Here is a 20111-nt window from a genome sequence, read left to right on the forward strand (position 1 = left end):
GCAGCCCAAAACAAACAAAGAAACAAATAAATTAAAAGACTGACATGGGGAAATCAGGTTGTATATTTAAAGTTTAGGCGGATACAGATGAATATAATGAAAGGCATTAAATTAGACTCAAAACATTGTATAGATTTATGTATATAAAAAGAAAAAGCAAGCAAGCATTCAAAAATTCCAATAAATTTGTGTTCTCTAGCAATAACAGCTTTATAGATATAAGAAAATGAAAAAACAGTAAACTGAGATTGTCATAAATATTAGAGGATCTGTTTATTTCAATTAAAATGGACATAATACCTGGTATAGAGACAGCCATTATCCTTAAAAACATTAACATATTGACTGGCTTTAATGCAAATGCGGCAACCACATTTCAGTGGAGACATTGGAGGATTTTATTAAAGTGAAAATGTGTCGGAAAGGGATAAATATTTTATTTTAGTCATGTTTAAGAATACCACATTAATTAGTCAGGCACTGAATAAATTACTAGGGAAATGGAATAGATACATGAGATCTGAGGGGAAAGAACAACAAGAAAGCTCCAAAGGATGAGACCTTAACCAGGCTGATGAGTTGGACAACAGCATAAACACCTGCAATGACTGAAGAATGGGTTCCAGAGAGAGTCAGCTGGTGGGGCTCCTACCACACAATTTCACTAACCTCACAATTTCACCTTCTAGTTGTACTGGGATTGATAAATTACTAGGTATTCTGAAGTTTAACCCTTGATGTGACATAGACATAAATAATGTTTATACAGTCAACATTATTAAATTTTAAACATTTCATTTAGAAAATCTGGAAGAAAGAAATTAAACCCAACAATATGCTACTCAAAATTAGAGTATGCTTTTATATTTGTAGGAAAATGAATGAGTAAATATTGATTGATATCTTATGCATGTCTGGCATTCAAAACAAAACACACACATTATTATTTACTTACAAGCAAGTTCTGAAAGGTGAAGTGCTCTCTCAGGAGAGTGATATGGTCAGTTTTTCAGGCTTCAATACTGCATTGGTCAAAATTTGCTCTATTGCATCTACTGTACAACTATTCTCCTGTGATTAGTCAGATTGACTTGACTTTTACTCACTGGTGAAGGCATCCCCAAAGGACATCAAATCATTGGTACCATTCTACAAAATCTTTACAGAAGAGAACCTGTGAGTCACTTTGTAGGAAGTCAAATATCTTACTGTTAAGCATATGTGAAGAAATAATAAACTTTCCTTTAATAAATACCTGAAATGTTTCATAACTAAAACCAAACATCTCTATGAAATCACTAATGACATAGTTGACTGAAAATTCTGACTAAGATGTCAAATTTGTCATGATTATCTAAATTACTCATCCTATGTCCTTTTTAAGTGAACAACAAAGTAAAAGAGAAAAGGAAGACTGCATCAGTCCTGGCAACAGGGAGTAACATCATCTTCCTGCCTGAAATATTGGGAACATAAGCAAGATATAGTGTGAAAGGATCAGGCTGAAAAACAAACAGTAAACAAAACTACAGGGCTGCCTTCTAAAAATCTTTTCAGCATAAGGGTAGTGATCCTCATCTACTCACTGGAGGGACCTGATCTCTCATGGCTGCCAACTCCACCCCCATGAACCTGTTGCCACTGGGCTCCCATGACCCCGACAGTTGTGCCCACTCTGCACCCTGTCCTCACTGGGGCAGACCCGAGTGCTCCAGGGCAGCCATGGGAGAAGACCCCTGTGGGTGGCCCACATGCAGAGGTGGGGCTAAAACCACAGCAGAGCCCCAGGGGCAGGGTGACTAAGGAAGAGGAATGAAAATATTTCTGGGCACTGTAGATTAAATCCCCGCAATCAGCTTGGTAAACCCAGTGTACATGGAATACCTGAATGGAATATGAGTGTTCCCCAAACTGAAACTGGTCTATGGGGACAAGTACACATGAGAGATGGGCCAGGTCAGAGTCTGAGCTGTCCCCACAGTTACCACAGTGGGTCCAGAGACCTACCAAGAGGTATTGGAGGGTCTCCTAGGGAGGCAGAGTTTGGCTGTGACTCAAAGTGGGGACAAGAACACTGATAGCTGAGAACCCAGAAAAATATTATTACTATAATTTGTTTTGTTCTGTTGTTGTTTTTTTTATTTTATTTTATTTACTTATTTATATTTATAAACATCTTTATTGGAATATAATTGCTTTACAATTGTCTGTTAGTTTCTACTTTATAACAAAGTGAATCAGCTATACATATACATATATCCCAATATCTCTTCCCTCTTGTCTCCCTCCCTCCCACCCTCCCTACCCCACCCCTCTAGGTGGTCACAAAGCACTGAGCTAATCTCTCTGTGCTATGTGGCTGCTTCCCACTAGCTAGCTATTTTACATTTGGTAGTGTATATATGTCCATGCCACTCTTTCACTTTGTCCCAGCTTACCCTTCCCCCTCCCTGTGTCCTCAAGTCCATTTTATTATTTTTTAATTTTTTCAGTTTTAATGTATTTTCTATTTTTACTTTACCTTTTCAGTGTTCTGTGTTTTTTCCTTGTTTTGTTTTGTTTTTAATCTGTTTTTTATTGCTTTTGTGTTTGTTTTCTTTCTTTTTTTTTTTTTTTTTTTTAGTTTGCATTCCACTTTTGCTTTGCTTCTTTTTTTATTTTTGTTAGTTTTGTTTTTAATTGTTTGATTTTGCTTTTGGGTTCTTTTATTTGTCTGGTTGTTCTCTTGTTTTTTGTTTTCTTTGTTTTTGTATGTGTGTGTGTTTCTTTTGTTTTTGTCTGTTTGCTTTTGCTTTTACCATTTGTCTTGGGTTTTGTTAGTCTGTTTGTTTTCTCCCCCTCCTTATTTTTTTTTTCCACACCATGCAGCTTGTAGGGTCTTGATTCCCAGCTGGGGGTCAGGCCTGAACCTCTGGAGTGGGAGCACCAAGTCCAGGATCCTCAGAGAATTACCAGCCCCAGGGAATATTAACTGGGGAGAACTCTCCCAGAAGTCTCCATCTTGACTCCAAGACCCAGCCCCATGCAACTTCCTGCAGGCTCCACTGCTGGAAGCCTCATGCCAAACAACAAGCAAGACAGGAACACAAACCCACCCATCAGCAAACAGGCTGCCTAAAGTTGTACTAAGCTCACAGACACCCCAAAACACATCACGTGACACAGCCCTGCCCATTCAAGGACAAGATCCAGCTCCACCCATCAGAGCGCAGGCACCAGTCCCTCCCACCAGGAAGCCTACACAAGCCACTAGACCAACCTCACCCACTGGGAGCAGACACAAAAGGCAAGAGGAATTACGACCCTGCAGCCTGCAAAAAGGAGACCTCAAACACAATAAGATAGACAAAATACGAAGACAGAATATTATGTTGCAGATGAAGGAGCAAGGTAAAAACCCACAAGACCAAATAAATGAAGAGGAAATAGGCAATCTACCTGAAAAAGAATTCAGAGTAATGATAGTAAAGATGATCCAACATCTCAGAAATAGAATGGAGGCACAGATAGAAAAAATACAAGAAATGTTTAACAAGGACCTAGAAGAACTAAAGAACAAACAAACAGTGATGAACAACACAATAACTGAAATGAAAAATACACTAGAAGGAATCAATAGCAGAATAACTGAGGCAGAAGAATGGATACGTGAGCTGGAAGATAGAATGGTGGAAATAACTGTCACAGAGCAGAATAAAGAAAAAAGAATGAAAAGAAATGAGGACAATCTCAGAGACCTCTGGGACAACATTAAACATAGTAGCATTCCAATTATAGGCGTCCCAGAAGAAGGGAAAGAGAAAGGGTCTGAGAAAATATTTGAAGAGATTATAGTTGAAAATTTCCCTAACATGGGAAAGGAAATAGCCACCCAAGCCCAGGAAGCACAGAGAATCCCATATAGGATAAACCCAAAAGTGGAAGTTTGCAACCACAGGAAAGACTTGGGAGTGTTGTCCATGGTTTGATATACCATATAAGACCAATAGTTTGATTTATTTCCTTCTTTCCTCCTCTCTCAACCCCATCTGTCCCAGCTTAATGAATTCTATAACAGTATACTTTTATACTTCCATCCATCACGTCTTATTAGAGTCTTTAGAGTTGAAGAAACAGCAAAAGAAAGAAGCCATTTACCTAATGCACTCATTTATGCAATCATGTGCTTCCAGACCCTGATCTCAAATCCCAGTTAATACTACTCTGGAAATGACCCACCAGTAGGGATATAATATATTTTACTTGTGAAAATTTGGGAATTAATCAATACCTTATGGTTCATCATCACAAACATGACATGCACATGAAGACAGATCAGTGCAGAGACACTGACAACAGCTGTGTTGGGGCATCCAGAGGGAAAGCCGGAATCACCTGAAAGTCACCTGAAAAGGATTGGGAAAAAGGACCTTCAATAAGCACTCTTATTGAGTTTCTTCCAATATTCCTCATGTTTGTAATATTTCAAGAAATCTTAGGAAGTCAACATCAAAGATAGATATTTAAATTCCTTCAAATGTCCTTCAAGATTTGGCTCCTTTAAATACAGAAGAGTTATCGTTGGACATTCAAATATTTAGGGTGAAAGTACATTGAAAAGGAGAGACAAGAGAGCCTAAATATGGGAGGAATGTAAACATAATACTCAGATTTTCTTTGTAAATTGAAAGTACAAAAACACTGTGCTTTATGGAACTCCTTATTAATCCAATACATCTAAGTCCAAGCCTGCAAAGTTTTGATGTCTGATACTATAGATACCTTTATGGTCCTGACTTGCTTATTCCAACCCTCTTGCTTTGTTTATAGTTTTCCTGAAAGCCTCCCTGTTTTCATTCCTTCATATGTCCAAACTGTATCTTTCACTCCAGATCAGTTTTTCTCACCATCTCCTTTATGGAATTGTCTCAAAATCTTTGACCTCACACTAGTTTTGTCTTTTTCATAAGAAATTCTTGGGCCCCTTATTGCCTCTACTTATAACAATAGCTATTATATTTACTTGCTATGATAAAATCATTAACTCTTTTGTATTAGAACACTGATTTTAGTTTTTCTGACATCCTTCAAAAGATACCATACTGTGTTTTCCACTAAGTAAGACCTCAATATGTTTATTTTGAATTTAACTGAATTGTTGTTGTTGTTGTTCTTTTCGTAATCTTCTACATTTTGGAGTACTAGAAAGTAGTTTTTGCAATTTTTATTATCATTTTGTTTTAGAAAAATTTTATGTCATATACTTAAGTTATACTTTACTCTGAGGAATGCTGACAATAAAGTGATACATTTTCTTTATCAAAAAAAATAGTGGTGATCCTGGAGAAGCACTAATCTTATCTTCTATTTTAGTTGTTTGAGAACTAGAGACCAGAATCTCTTTCACTATAGTAGGTCAGCTGCATTCAGAAGTTGCTATTCTGGGAAGCTTAGGATTTGTGTAAAGTTTATTGCAGCAGAAACCTGGAGGGAAAAGGGGTTTCTCTCTTGTGCAGCAGCTCTCTTCTTGCCACAGAGAAGAGAAGCACCAGAAAAAAAGATGAGCACATCCACAGCATCACTATGGTGATGATGCCAAGCTAAGCAGAAAGTCAACTGATGGATGACAACTTGGCTGTCACTCAATCCCAGAGATGCCCTGCCAAGGAAAAATGAGATTGATATCAATCAGATTTCCAATGAATGATGTTAAAATGATTGAATTCCATCATATCACGTGGGCATTGAGGGGGTCCAAAGAGAATTCAGTCACCTTTTTTATGGACAAATACCATGCATAGATGGATATCTATATGTAAAAGATGAAACAGAACAAATAAAAGAATAAACAAGAATCATGGGCTGATAACCCATGCTACAGAATAAAAGGAGGACTTGAAATTAGGAGGCAAAGCAAACCACTGAAAAAAAGTTGTTTAATTTTAAGGGTATTGCATGTGCTAAGTGAAAAATTTGCTGGTACGGAATTGTATTAAGAAAAACATAAAATTTTTAATCTCCTACCCAAGCCAATACTCAATATATCTATATTTAATAATAATGGTCTTAATCAAAGCACCAACTCTAATCCAGGTACTTTTCTAAATAATTTACAGGTAGTAGCTGCTACCTGTAGTCTCTACTTGAGAAAGATATTTTATTGTCTCAATTTTTAGGGACTGAGACTGAGAAATAACCTGTTCCAGTTTACAAAGCTACTATAATAAGGAACTTGAATCCAAAACATCTGATCCTCTGAGTATGTTTCATTCCACATTTCTTACTGCCTTTGTAAGCTTCTAAATTTTTCTGAATATACAGAAATACATATATACAAACATTATGACACTATTGGAATCAAATTTATGTATTATATTGATTATATGTTATATAGTACTATTTAAAATGAGTCTCTTTCTACCTTATTACATAAAAAATATATCATTTAAATTGCTTATTTAAGATACTATAACCAGTGCCTTCTTAATGTTATTTAGATTTTTTTGACATTGTAAACAATGAAACAGAGAAGAACTTTGAACACATATGTTTGTGGTCTCGCATGTATGTATTTTTACAAGTAAAATGAAAGCATTTGGCATTCACTCCTGGTGAATGTATCACAGGTTTAAACTCCCTAGGATCAAACTCTGAGATGGAAATTGCCATGCTGGAGGTTTATTGTGGAGTGCTCTTGATATATGTGCAGTGTTCTTGTACATCATTTATATCACAATAAGGTTTTTGAAAAATAAAATAGCTGAGTGAGAGTAAAAGATGAAGAATTGGGCAGAAGCAAGAGGATGAACTGCCATGGAAAGACCCAGAGGCTCCCAATCCCACTGGACACTCTAGAGCAGAGATGGTCCTGTACAGTTGTCTCACTTTGAGGAATGGGGGCTTGGCATTTATCTCCCTGGATTGAGCAATCATTGGGTATGAGCTGTCCCAAGAAAAGGGGAGAGACTTTGAGTGAAATGGCTCTTTCCAACTGAGGGAAATTCTCATAGCTGTCAGCCATCCATACTCCCAGGAGCCAGGGAAATGAGGGCTGTAGTCCCAGATTGGACAGTATCCTCTAGAACATGTAGTTAATGATATAGTTATGATGCACTTTAAAATGTGTCATGAGGATGAATCTTATGTTAAGTATTCTTACCACAAAACACACACACACTCAAAAGAACACAAGGAAATTTGTGGGGAAGATGAGTATGTTTACTACCTTGATAATGGTGATGGTATCACAGGTGTATGCATATGTACAAACTCATCATTAAAGATGTGCAAATTTTTGTGTGTATCAATCATACCTCCCTATAAAGATAGAGAGATAGATGATAAAAGATAGACAGATAGATAGATGATAGATAGATAGATAGATAGATAGATAGATAGATAGATAGATAGGTAGATAGATAAATAGAAACCATATCTTACACCCTCAGATATATATATTTGTTTCTTATAAGTTCTGTAAGATACTACTTCAGAAATCTGGTTAACTTTTATTCCTGGGATAAATTATAAGAGACAGATTAGTAGGATGAATTATAACACCTACTCTTGCATCTGGTCCAAAGGCCATAATTAATATAATTCATCCCCCCTTCCCCCATACACTTTGTATTCTCTTTACCATCAACTGGAATCTCTCTGGTCTTGCTCTAAACGTAGAGTCTATGTTATAATTCACCTACCAGAGCTTTCCATAAACTTTGTAAGATATCTTTTGTCATCACTAGTACCACTAACACCTCTCATACTACAGAGCCTGTTGAATCTCATGGTGCAACAGGCAAGTCTACTTGCACTTCAGCCTGAACATGTTGCCAAGTCTTCTACTCTGAGACTCATTTAAAGCCTCTAGCATCTATTTCCCTAGGTGAATGGGTAAAAGCAGTATTTTTGCCATTAAATCCGGAGGCCTACCAAGTGTCATACTTCCTTTTTAGTGGTGCAACGTATAAGATGCAACAGTTTATCTTCACTGCACAAGGTAAAGATGCAATAATCTGTCTTTAATTTGGGTGGTATATGTGGGCATGCTCCAGATCACTGGATCTCTAGCAACCTCCCTTATGTAACAGAACCCCAGTCTTCATAGGCTTTATCTTTCACCACCCAGAGCACATCCATCTTCAACAGGCCTTCATCATATTTGCCATTTGTCATTCATTCATTTGTCATTCACTAAGATAATAATAATAAATAATATCATCAGATCAAAACAACAGTCTGCAGAAAGCCCAGACAGTCTACCCTCCTTTATATATTATTACAGAGAGTGGAAAAGATAGCTTAGCCCCGAGGCAAGACCTTAAATGTATACTGTTTTCTGTTCCAAATGAATATATACTGTTTCTGATCATCCTACCTGATAGGGATAGAAATTCTCCACATTCCTGACCACATAGTGTGTATCTGAGTCAGTGCTAATCTGCTGGATGAAATGTAACCCATTTGGTAAACAGCAGCAGTCAAGCTATTATGTGGTTGAGCTTGAGTAGTCTTCCGCCGTCTCCAAGGTGATGCTTGTTTTTTGAAGGGACCAATCTGGTGAGTAGAGTGGAGAAATGATGGTGGACCCTGCTTTTGTCCTCAGAGCTGGTGCTATCTTTGCTTTTTCCCAGCAGTGTTATATTTATTTTAATTTATGATACTGCCTGGAGAGTGGGAGTTTAAATGAGGAGACAGGTTCCAAGACTTCCAATTTGCATTCTCTATAGTTCTAATCCCCAAGAAAAGAAATGATGTGAGGGTTCTACCAACTAAAATGTAAGCCCAATTCAAGTATATATTCAGGGACTGGGGGAATGACAACTGGAACCAGGGGACCTGCTGTGAGCTACACCTGGACCAGGTGCGTTTATTACCTTGCTTCCATGTGCCCCCATTCTAATGTCAGGGCAATGAAGCTTCAGAAACCTAGAGGTCAATAACAAATTGAAATCAAGTCCAACATTCTCGAAATGTTTGGCACTCTTTCTCATAAATGTAGTTACAAAAGTCAACAGCCATAGGTCTTGTTGGTGGAATCATTACTATATCTTGCTATCATGTTGTAGGGTATTTTTTTCTTGGGCACTTAGTCTCTCCTTCAATCAGTGAAGTTGGGCTCTGAAAACTGGGCAAGGGATTATCATTTTTAGCTGGAGGACTGCCCTCAGACTCCTAATTATCCATTCTTGATTCATCCAATCTACTTTGCCCCAAGAGAAAATGTGTTCTATTGTCTCCATAGTTCTCTGAGGATCTTGGACCCTGACAGCCTCTCTAATCTTGGTGATAATTATAATTGTGCCCTACTTTCTCTGATGGTCATGAACCACCACCTGGTCATTTTAAATTTCCTATCATCCCTATTACTTATGGGATGCCAATTTTGGTAACATTATCTCCTATAATCAGACCTGGACTACAGGGAACAGCCAACACTAAGCTTCTCAGTGAAGCTGGAGCACCTCTGAAAACTATATATCTTATCACTTTGATAAGAAGAATGGTGTCTGGGTCCTCTGCAGAGTATGGTCATTGTGTGACTTTATATAGCATCCATCGTTTAGCATGCTCATTTCTCTTAGCTTCTGATTTCTTTCTCCAGTGTTTGCCATGAGCATTCTTGTATATCATCTCCAGTTAATATGGACCATCAATTTCTACAAGCTTCCAAGATTGACTACAAAGTTCCAAGAAGGAAATAGGATCATAGGTATACATACTTTCCATGTAGCCCCTGTGAGACAGGTGGCCCTTAAGTGACATTTCTTGGAAGAGATTTCTCTGCCTCAACTTCCTTCTCCCTTTTTCTCTCTTCCTCATCTCTGTTTCTCTTATTTCTTTTTATAATCTCATACTTCCATTAAAAATAGATAAATATGGGTGCTTTCTAGATTTTTTAAAAAGGAAATGTTCTAAATCTTACATTTTAATAAAATATTAATAGGTTCATAATAATTTCTATATGTCTAAATACTTGTTAACTTCCTTCTTAAGTAAGTTTATTTTCAAATATTTTTATCGTTGGCTAAGCAAAAATGTGCTGCTATTCATAATTAATTGAATTGTATGCATACAGTGTAGAACTAAGTGTGTATTATTGGTACTTAGTGTATTTGTGATGCATATTACTCCTTTTGGAGATTTTATATATATATATATATGGTAACAAATATAGCATTTATTGTAATGCTAGTCCCAACAACAAACCAAAGATTTATTCATTTCCTACTTGCTTATAGTACAATTTCTAAATGTACAAAAGTGCTATGGCTTTTTCTTGCTCAGTCAATTTCCTTCTGAGACTTAAAGTCTGGTGTTTATTAAATGTGGAGTTAAAATGTTTCTCCCTGTAAAACTTCTGACATACTGTGTACTTAGGAATTATTTTGCAAAATATTCATAAATTGGTTTAAGTTCCATAGCTCAGTACTTTAGTTCCTTAAAGTAACATGCTGCAGCCTGTTTTGTATTCTATTTGTCTGTCTCCTACTCAAATTGTACTTGAAAGAAAAAATACTTACATACATTAGAGTTTTTATTTATTCTTACACCGTATTTAAAATATGTATATGTATTTTTCAAGTGTTATTTGAATACAATTTGAACAAGTTGCATGTGTATAGTTTATAAACATTATGAATGCATATACACATGCATACATATACTTAAGTACAATTTTAAGGAGTAAAAAAGGTGCAAATATAAATTTGCATGTGTAACTATAAAGGTGCAAATATAAAATATGAATATGTAGGAAATTATATTTAAAAGCAGACTTACATTGACTTGTCCAAAGGATCTATTTTGGGAAAAAACAAGGGCCAGAAGTAATAATTGCTCAGGAAAACTGACACAGCATCAATTTTCTGTGTTTACACACACACACATACCATCAAAGCAAAAAATGAAATGTAAAATACAAAAATTTAAAGATGTTAAATTTATATATTTTAAATATAAACTGAGTTTATGGTTAAAGATGAGTCATATAAGTGATTGTGTTACTCATGTTTATAGCTTAGCCATATTCCTCGATCGACAGGTAAACTCACAGTATGGTCTTGTAGTCAGCCTTTTTATACGTATTTTATTCAGATTATTGTTAAAGTCATTTTCAAGATTAATTTCTTATGCTCATTGTAGCTTAAAAAATCTACTGCAATCTGATCTTCTGTCTCAGTGGTAAGTGCTCCATCATTATGGTTTCCATATTATAATCACAATGGCAAAAATGTTTAACTGCTCTTGCTGTCTGGAAGGAACATGGTTGGCTTTGGTTTTCTGGTCCCAGATTTAAGGTATAAACTTGGGTTTTCTTCCAAATACAGCATGAGTTTCATCAGAGTTACTTCAGGTTCTGAGTGAGTATACAAGAGGCCTGACCCACTGAAGCTCCTGCCTCTGTTTGTCTGGCTCTGCAGCTTATTGCTCTGAGATGAGGATGCTCTGAAGCTTGAACAAAGCCTTGTATTGCTTTTCAGGGCTGCTCACCTGCCTAGAGAACATCTTGAATTCAACAACTGCAAAAATCACTATTGATCAGTTGTCTTCTTACAAAGAACAGGAGATGAAATCATATAGAATATAGGAAACATAGATAATTGAAATAGAATTATACCAATGAAATATCCAAACAGTTCATTTGCACCAAAATGTACATTGCTTAAAAATATAGAAAATTCTTCCAGTATAGATAGATAACTTACATATAGATTTTATTTACAATGGATAAAGAATAGTATACTTTGCAAATTATAAAGTATATATCTTTAAAACATATATACACACACATATATGTGTGTGTATGTGTGTATATATATATATATATACACACATATATATATATACACAGTGAGGCTTGATAGACTGGATAGAAAAGATCTTTTCCTATTAATATTAAAATATAAATTCTTTCATTTAGAATATATACTCAATAATAAGGTCTTCACTCTCAAAAAATAAAATAAAAAAAAAAGATTTGTTTTCTATCTATCAAGCACTTGTTAGGTAATCAAACTAGTAGGATTCTTTCCTGCTTATTCTTTCACATTCAGAGAGTCCATAAAATATTGAATAATGTATCATGTAATACTGATAATTTTATATTTTTAATAAATTAACTTTGTGTTTTAGTAAAAAAGGCCAGTGTTAAACTTGATTGATACTAAATTATTCCCAGTAATACTTATTAGAATGGCCCTTGAATTTTTATCCCAAGCCTTGATCTTTCCACAGAGTCCCATTATTGGAATTTCTTACTGCACACAAGACAGCATCTTAAATTATGCAGTTAATTTAAGTTACGGTGTATTAAGCATCAGTACCCTCTCCTCTCCCTCCCCATCACTCTATTCCCAATCTCACCTGATGGCACTATTTTCTCTTCAACACTGAATTTAAAATCCACAGAATCCTCCCCATTACCCACTCAGCCTCATCAGCTTATAATCAAGTGTTCTCAAGCCTTCATCAGAAATCTACTTCAAATCTGGTATACCTTATTAATGCCATTGTTTAGGTTCTTGTCATCTTTTATCAGCAATAAAACAATAGCTTCCTAAAAGATTTTCATGCTACCAACCTCTTCCTAATTTAGTCCATTTTCTACTCTGTAACAATCTGATTGTGTTACTATGGTACTGAAAAACAACAATAAAAGCTTAAATATCTTCTAGGGTAGGATGCAAAAAAAGTTTCAGCATTGCTGTTGCTGTTGTTTTCAACCTTGCCCTGCTGTAATGTTTTAGGCCAGCTCCCTCTATTCATTCCACCCATAACAATCTTCTCCTGTTACCAGCTCGGGTCCTTGCACTCTTTATCAATAGAAATTGATAAGAGGACAGGTGAGGCTTTACTGGGACTCTGCTGCAGCAAAAACAAGCAACAGGTGTCCTTCTCACTCCCTGAGGGAGACGAACCAGTCACTTAAATGGGGTAGGGGTAGGGGCGGATCTGTGGGTTGGGCTGAGGGGCGGCTTAGGTGGTGTGTCCACCCCTCAGTGCAAGGGCAATGCGCAGTACTTGCTTTTGCTCCAGACACCTCGGGAGTGGCAGTTGGTTTTTGGTCTTTTTGTATCTTCTTGTTCATGATTGCTCCCACTGCACATGAATGCAGTTATTTTTAGTTGCTTATAGTTTCTTTGTATTTTGTTGCTTGAGGAGACTTTTGTCCAGGTGCAAGCACTGCAGCAAAGGGTCCCAGGTCTCAGACTGTCTCACTCGTATGTTTTTACATCTTAACATTTTCATGTTGTTCTTCAAAGTAGACTTTATCCTGTTTTCTGACTTTAATGTTTACCAATAAAATAGTTTATTTGAAATAAATGTTACCAATCTGAATGAGCTAAATGCTTTCCCATTTTTTTCCAAGATAATTGCAGTGGTTAAGTCAACAGTAGTGACCATCTTAAGATTCATTATTAATATAGTTTTGTTGATGGTACCGCTGATGCTATAATTAAATGAATGAACAAACAGGCGAATGGATATAGCAAAAAAATAAAGATTGAATGACTTAGTTTGAGTAGCCCATATTTTTTATTTCTTCCTTTTTCTAGTAATAGTACTATTTTATTATTCACAGTCTTATCATTTCTTTTTCACCTGCTAGTTTTGTTTGGAATTTTATTTTGCATATAAGTAATGGCTGTAACAAACAATAAGTGAACTAGTTTTTATACGAAAAGATCCTTTTAAATTACATATATTTTTAGATTTGTATTTATAAGATTGTAGCCTTAAAACCTGGTATACCTGTGTAAAACATAGATAAATATTGCTGAACGATATTTAGTCACTGGATATCAATATTTATGGTAAGGTAAGCATGCAGAATGGTAAGTATTCAGAAGCTGGAATCTACTAAAACTTTTTAAGCTAATTTAGTTCTTCCATGAATACTCTTTTTTTCCTATTTCATTACAATGACACTACTTTATTTTCTATTATTAGCTTTGGTTCTTTAAATCAACATTTAAGAATTGAAATGCTGTTCTTACTTAGAAGGAATCCAATGTGTTTATGCCAGTGGATTTTTGGTTCTCTCTCTAGGAAAGACAGCAAATTATAATATATTAGTCTACCATTAAGTACACACTAAATTAGTTTTCAAATATTTACTACTGGAAATTGTATATTTGAAAAGTCATAGAGTATGTGTTTTTGTTTAGTTGGTTTTTTAATCCATAAAGACTCTGCCTCTAGCTGTGCGTTTGAAATATCCTGCCAGATCATACTGAATCCTTAATTTATTTCATGGTACACCTAGGAACCAGATTGAAGCTCTCATATAAAATATATTTTTCCATCCACCAAGGATTAGCTTCTCTGGTATGTTCAAAAGCAGATTCAAATATATAAATGTATAGTCTGATTTTTAATTACTAGTAATGACTTTGTTCCTTGGAACCTTATTTTCTACAATATATCCACTGACCTACATAGCCTTTGGTCTCATCAATTCTGTTGATGCACCAAAGCCTCGATCCTCATAAGGACACCACATGAAATCTTGGCCACCTGTAATTTGAGACGATAAAACAAACCTTCAGTGCATATGCTAAATACTTAAGCATTGAAGGTTATACAGAGGGAACTCTTTTAAAATAATTAAGTTGCAATTATGTACTCATGAAAGAATACAAGAAAAAGAAAAACAAATATCTGTGCAACACCCCCTTAAAAGTAATTTCAAGTAAAATAAATGCACTGAAGCTACTTTATTGAGATTTGGTTATGCCTAACTTTAATGTTATTTCACAAAATGTTGAATGATCTTATAATGGATTTGAAACCTGCAAAAAAAAAAAAAAAGAGGGAAACTGGGAGGAAGATGTCTGGCTTTCAGAGCTCAAGTTTGTTAACCATATGACCATATGACTTTGGATAAATCACTTGTATCCTTTGTACTTCAAGCCATTCATTTGTATAGTGAGAGTACGAATAGTTCTACTAATTTCAAAGTTTTATTGGAAGTATCACATTGTGTAATATATTTGACAGTTGTGACAAATAGGATGTAATTTGAAAAATGAAAATTAGCACTAGAAATTGAAGCAATACTCATTTTTTAGATGCATATTTTATTTAGGCATAAATAGGGTAAAAAATGTTTTTTTTTAAATTCTGTGACAGCACCTCGTAACCACTTTGGGTAACTGGGCAATGTTGATGTCAGGATCTATATACACTTTTTATTCATTATCTCATTTAATCTTTACAACAATTTGCTGAGATTATCAAATTCATTAAGCTTGTCTATATGATTCTAACTAAAGACCTTATATTAATTAATATTTATTATATTTTCAACATATATTATATATATGAGAGTATGGAGATTCAGACAATTCTTACACATCAAGGAATCAGAGCTTAATAGTGGAGGAAAGCCATGCAAATGTTCATAATACAAGGTAATATATGTGTTGAATTCTTAAAGGGTGTGGCAAACACATTTTAGAGCAAGTGAAGGCAGGTGCAGGATTAGCAAGTAAGTGATAGTATTGCCTTTTCTGGAAAATTTTCAGTTTTACTAAGTGACATAGGAGATAATCAAAGATGAACAGAAGAGCACCTGAGACACTTTTGTAAGTGAAAGAGTACCCTGTAAATAATTATATTAAACAATAGGCCCAAGCCAGGACTGTCTAGGGAAACGAGGATGGATAGTCACCAAAATAATGTCATTATTTTTTTAGAAAGAAAAATGAAAATATCAATTATTTTTACTCATTCTTAAGGGAAATAACATATTCAAAATATATATTTATATTTCAAAGGTATGAATTGTTTCAGTTGTAAAGTTTGCCTTATGCAAACATACCTTACAAAGAAATATTCAATTTGCATGGTAGCAAGCTCTTTCTGCACATTACCAAATTAAAAAAAAATAATAGCTGTAGAATCCACTGTTTTTTCTTTTTTTTTTAGACTGGATTTAATCTTATTGAACTAGTAGACATATTATTAATCAATTATGACTCCAATCATCTTACCCCCTATTAATTTTAGTATTCGTTTCAATGGCAACTATATCTATCTAGAATTCAAGGTCATGAACAGGTGCAAGCCAGTCATTCAGCTCTCTCCTCTCACTGTACTGGTATCTTCTGTATTTATTAATATGGAATGGTCTAAACATGAGGTTCTTTCTTTCCCTTACTCTTTCTTTCTTTCTTTCTTTCTTTCTTTCTTTCTTTCTTTCTTTCTTTCTTCTTTCTTTCTTTCTTTCTTTCTTTCTTTCTTTCTTTCTTTATTTCTTTCTTTCTTTCTTTCTTTCCTTCCTCCCTCCTTTCTTTCCTATCTTGCTTCCTTCCTTCCTTCCTCCTCCTCTCTCTCCCCTCCTCTCCTCTCCTCTTTCTTTTAAGCAAGATATTGCTTATCATGAACAAATTAGAACTTTCAGCAATGTAATACTTTTTTAAAGTTATCTTAACTATCTAAACTATCAGCAACGGAAATTTTTTTCGCTAAAAACAGTTCTTCTAGTATCTCCTGTGCCTTGTCCCATGATGTGCTACTTGCCGATGGTACATTTACTCACAATTTGGGGCTCTACCTGCCCACAGACTGACACCTGCTCTGCCCTTAGTGTAAAATTGATGTCCATTCAGTCAGTAGATCGACAATACTCACATTGACTCTGTGTCTGCAGGTTTCATTATTATCTGTTCATTTACCTTATTTGAATAATACTTCATGTGGAAAACCCTTTTTCCTACACTGTTAGAATCCTCCTGCTCTTAGGCTAGCTAGCTTGATGGAAAATGTTTGGCTAAAGTGCTTTTTGAAATCAAAATTTCCAAGAGAAATTTGAGAGAGACTGAGCTAGAGTCTGTGATATATAGACAAACATCCAAATTCTTTACTTTTTTGTTTGCTTTCTCTTCAATTTTCCTACATTATTCAAATATTAATAGAAAAGATGTTTTTTAAAGCTTACAAAAACTGAAACAAAAACAGCTGCTTAACATAAAGTATCACCTTGTGATAAATACTCTGGTGATTTGAAGAATCACACATTGTTAAAGCAATTGAATTAAATATCATCTTAGGCTTATAAACAGTGATCCCATCTGTGAAAATTATTTTACATAAAAGAAATACTTGAGGAAATGTTCTCAATTGTTATTTCAGCTCAACAGTTGCTAAAATTGCAATTGGCAGCCTTGTTGTTCTCAGATACGTCTCAGTGGCCTATGTTAGAAATTTACCAAATGCTTCTTAAATCTCTATCAGCCAATAAAGTCAGTTTGGCAGTAACATACATTAAGTTGTCTCAGGAAATTAGACAAACAATATTTTAAAATATGTGTAATTTATTAATCTTGTTATAAATGAGAAAATGCCACATATTCGTTCAATGTAGTCATTACATTGAAAATGTGAAGAATGAATTTGAAATAGTATGGTTCATATTTCTTAAATATTCATTTCAGCTGTGACTGTACATCTGGATGGACTGGACAGAATTGTAGTGAAGAAATAAATGAATGTGACTCTGACCCATGCATGAATGGAGGCCTTTGTCATGAATCTTCCATCCCTGGGCAATTTGTGTGCCTGTGCCCACCCTTTTATACTGGAAAATTTTGCCATCAACACTATAACCCCTGCGATCCACTCAGTGATCCTTGCCAAAACAATTCAACATGCTTGACTTTGGTAGATGGAAATCATTATTGCATTTGCAAAGAAGGTAAGGGCTTATATTTGTTTTAATGTTTGATCTCATTGTTTGTTTTGTCCATATAGGCTGGTAGCTTCTTAAGAATGGGTGAGAGAAAGATCTATATATGGGGGAATATCTGACTCCAAACTCAGATATATAAACATACTGGGGAAATAATATAAAAAGTTAACCTGAATAGCATGGGGGGAAAGGAGAGACTTTATAACTTTGATTCTTTTTAAAACTAAGTTCTTTCAGAAATCCTCTCTTATTCTTTGTTAACAGTCTTTCTTTCCTGAATAATTTTCTCCATATAGTGTTCCTAACAACAGCAGTAGTTAGAAATGGGCATAGGTTCAATCTACAGTAATCAAGTGCTTCACTATATCTTTTCCCATGGAGCATCACTTCTTTCTGCTTAGATTACTAAACTAGTATCATGTGACTCTGGTGGCTACTTTGTACCATAAGAGAGATCCCATGTAAGAGACAGAGAATGGGCAGATCAAAGGACATCATTGGAGCCCCTGGACCCTGTCACACTTGAAGCCAGGCTGCTTCTGGCTTCTTGGGTCATATCAAACAATAACTTAATTTATTATCATTAAAGATGATTGATTGAGATCTCTTCAGTTGTAACTGGAAGAGGTCTGGTTAATTTGCAGGAGCTCTGAGTAAATGTTTGCTGCTCCTGTATTGTGGGCTATGCAAAAGCTATTACCGTCTTCAGCGGAAATGCTTCTGCCATAAAATTAGCCCATGGTCGATTTTTGGCATAACTGGAATGTGTCATAAACATAATATATATATAAAAAAACAGCTATTTATTTTCTAATAATTACTTATGTGTTTATATCTCTTTCCTTGTAACTGGCTTTACTAGAATAGGAGTCCTTTAAAGATAAGGACAATGCTCATTTAATCTTCTGTCCAAAAAAGGCAATTTAGACTGTATTCGTTCATTCATTGTCTTAGTCAAAGTAATTTCCCCTTTGTTTCTACAAATCCTCGAAGATTTCCTGAGGATATAAGGTAATCTTCTATAATGATACGTAGAGGCAAGTCCGTGAACCTGTGTAAATGGCAGAAACTTCTGGGCCTTCTGAGGGATTAGAACTAGAATCTGGAAATCCATTAGTAATTATTTTTGTAAAATTGACATGGGCTCTATAAAGCATATAACACAGTTGTATAAAGCATATGAGTAAATGTTTCCAGGAATGAGGCAGAAACATAGAGCTAAAACAAAACATGAAGGGAGCGCCAACATCATGAAAACCAAGGTAATTATGAAGTAGATAATAGAATACTATTCTTTTTAACAAAGATTGAAAGTGAAATTTTTGAAAAAATAGTCAATAGCAGGGGAAGAGCTAATTTACTCCACAGAATTATTCCATGATGCTTTACCTATGCTACTAATATATTCTAAGAATATAAGTAATAGACAAATGTTTCTTGAGGAGCAGCAGTATATTTCCTCAATATGAATAAAACCGCCTCCATTTTCACCAGAGATAATTTTCTACAAGATAGGCATGTTTTTTCAAATAATATTTTAATAATTCATTTTCAATTCATAAATGAATTTAATAAATGTATATAATCTTGTAAGATTAATTTCCTGTTGCGGGATTAGGGGAAAGTAAGTTTGGAGATATCATAAAAGCTTCTTGTCTCCTAGCAAACAATAATAAGATTGCTGAACTCCAGAGCACTCACAAAAATAGCTTAGGGACAATTTACACTGCACCATAGTACGTGAGCAAAACCACTTTTTTTCTTGGAACGTCATCATTCTACAAAAGGCTTCAGAGATTATGACTCTTCAAAGCAGTGCTTTGGGTAGAGTGGCATGTGGGCACATGAATCTTCTGTTTATTCATTTTTAATTATTATTCAGCACAAAGTATTGCTGGAGTGCACATCATTTCTAAAATATTTTGTTTTATATATATAAACATATAAGTTTTATATATAAACATATATATATGTTTATATATAAATATATTTATAACATAACTACTGTAAAAAAGTTTTATATATATAAACATATATGTATATTTATATATAAATATATATTTATATATTATAAATATATGATATTATTATACATAATACATAATAGTATATAATATAATAATGTAATTATAATAATTTTACATATATTATTAATTTATATATCATTATATATCATTTTGATATATAATTTATGTATCATTATATTTATATATCAAATATAATTATTAATTATAATTTATATATCAATATATATCATTTATATATCTTATATATAGAATATATTAGTATTTAATATATATTGTATATAACATATAATAAAATGATATGTTATATATGTTAATATATATTATAATTCAATATATTATATATTATACTACATATTATATATAAAATATATATAACATATATTTTATATAATGTAAAATCTATGTTATAT

The sequence above is a fragment of the Leucopleurus acutus genome (assembly GCF_964270905.1).
Source record: "Leucopleurus acutus genome assembly, chromosome: 15".
Lineage (NCBI taxonomy): Eukaryota > Metazoa > Chordata > Mammalia > Artiodactyla > Delphinidae > Leucopleurus > Leucopleurus acutus.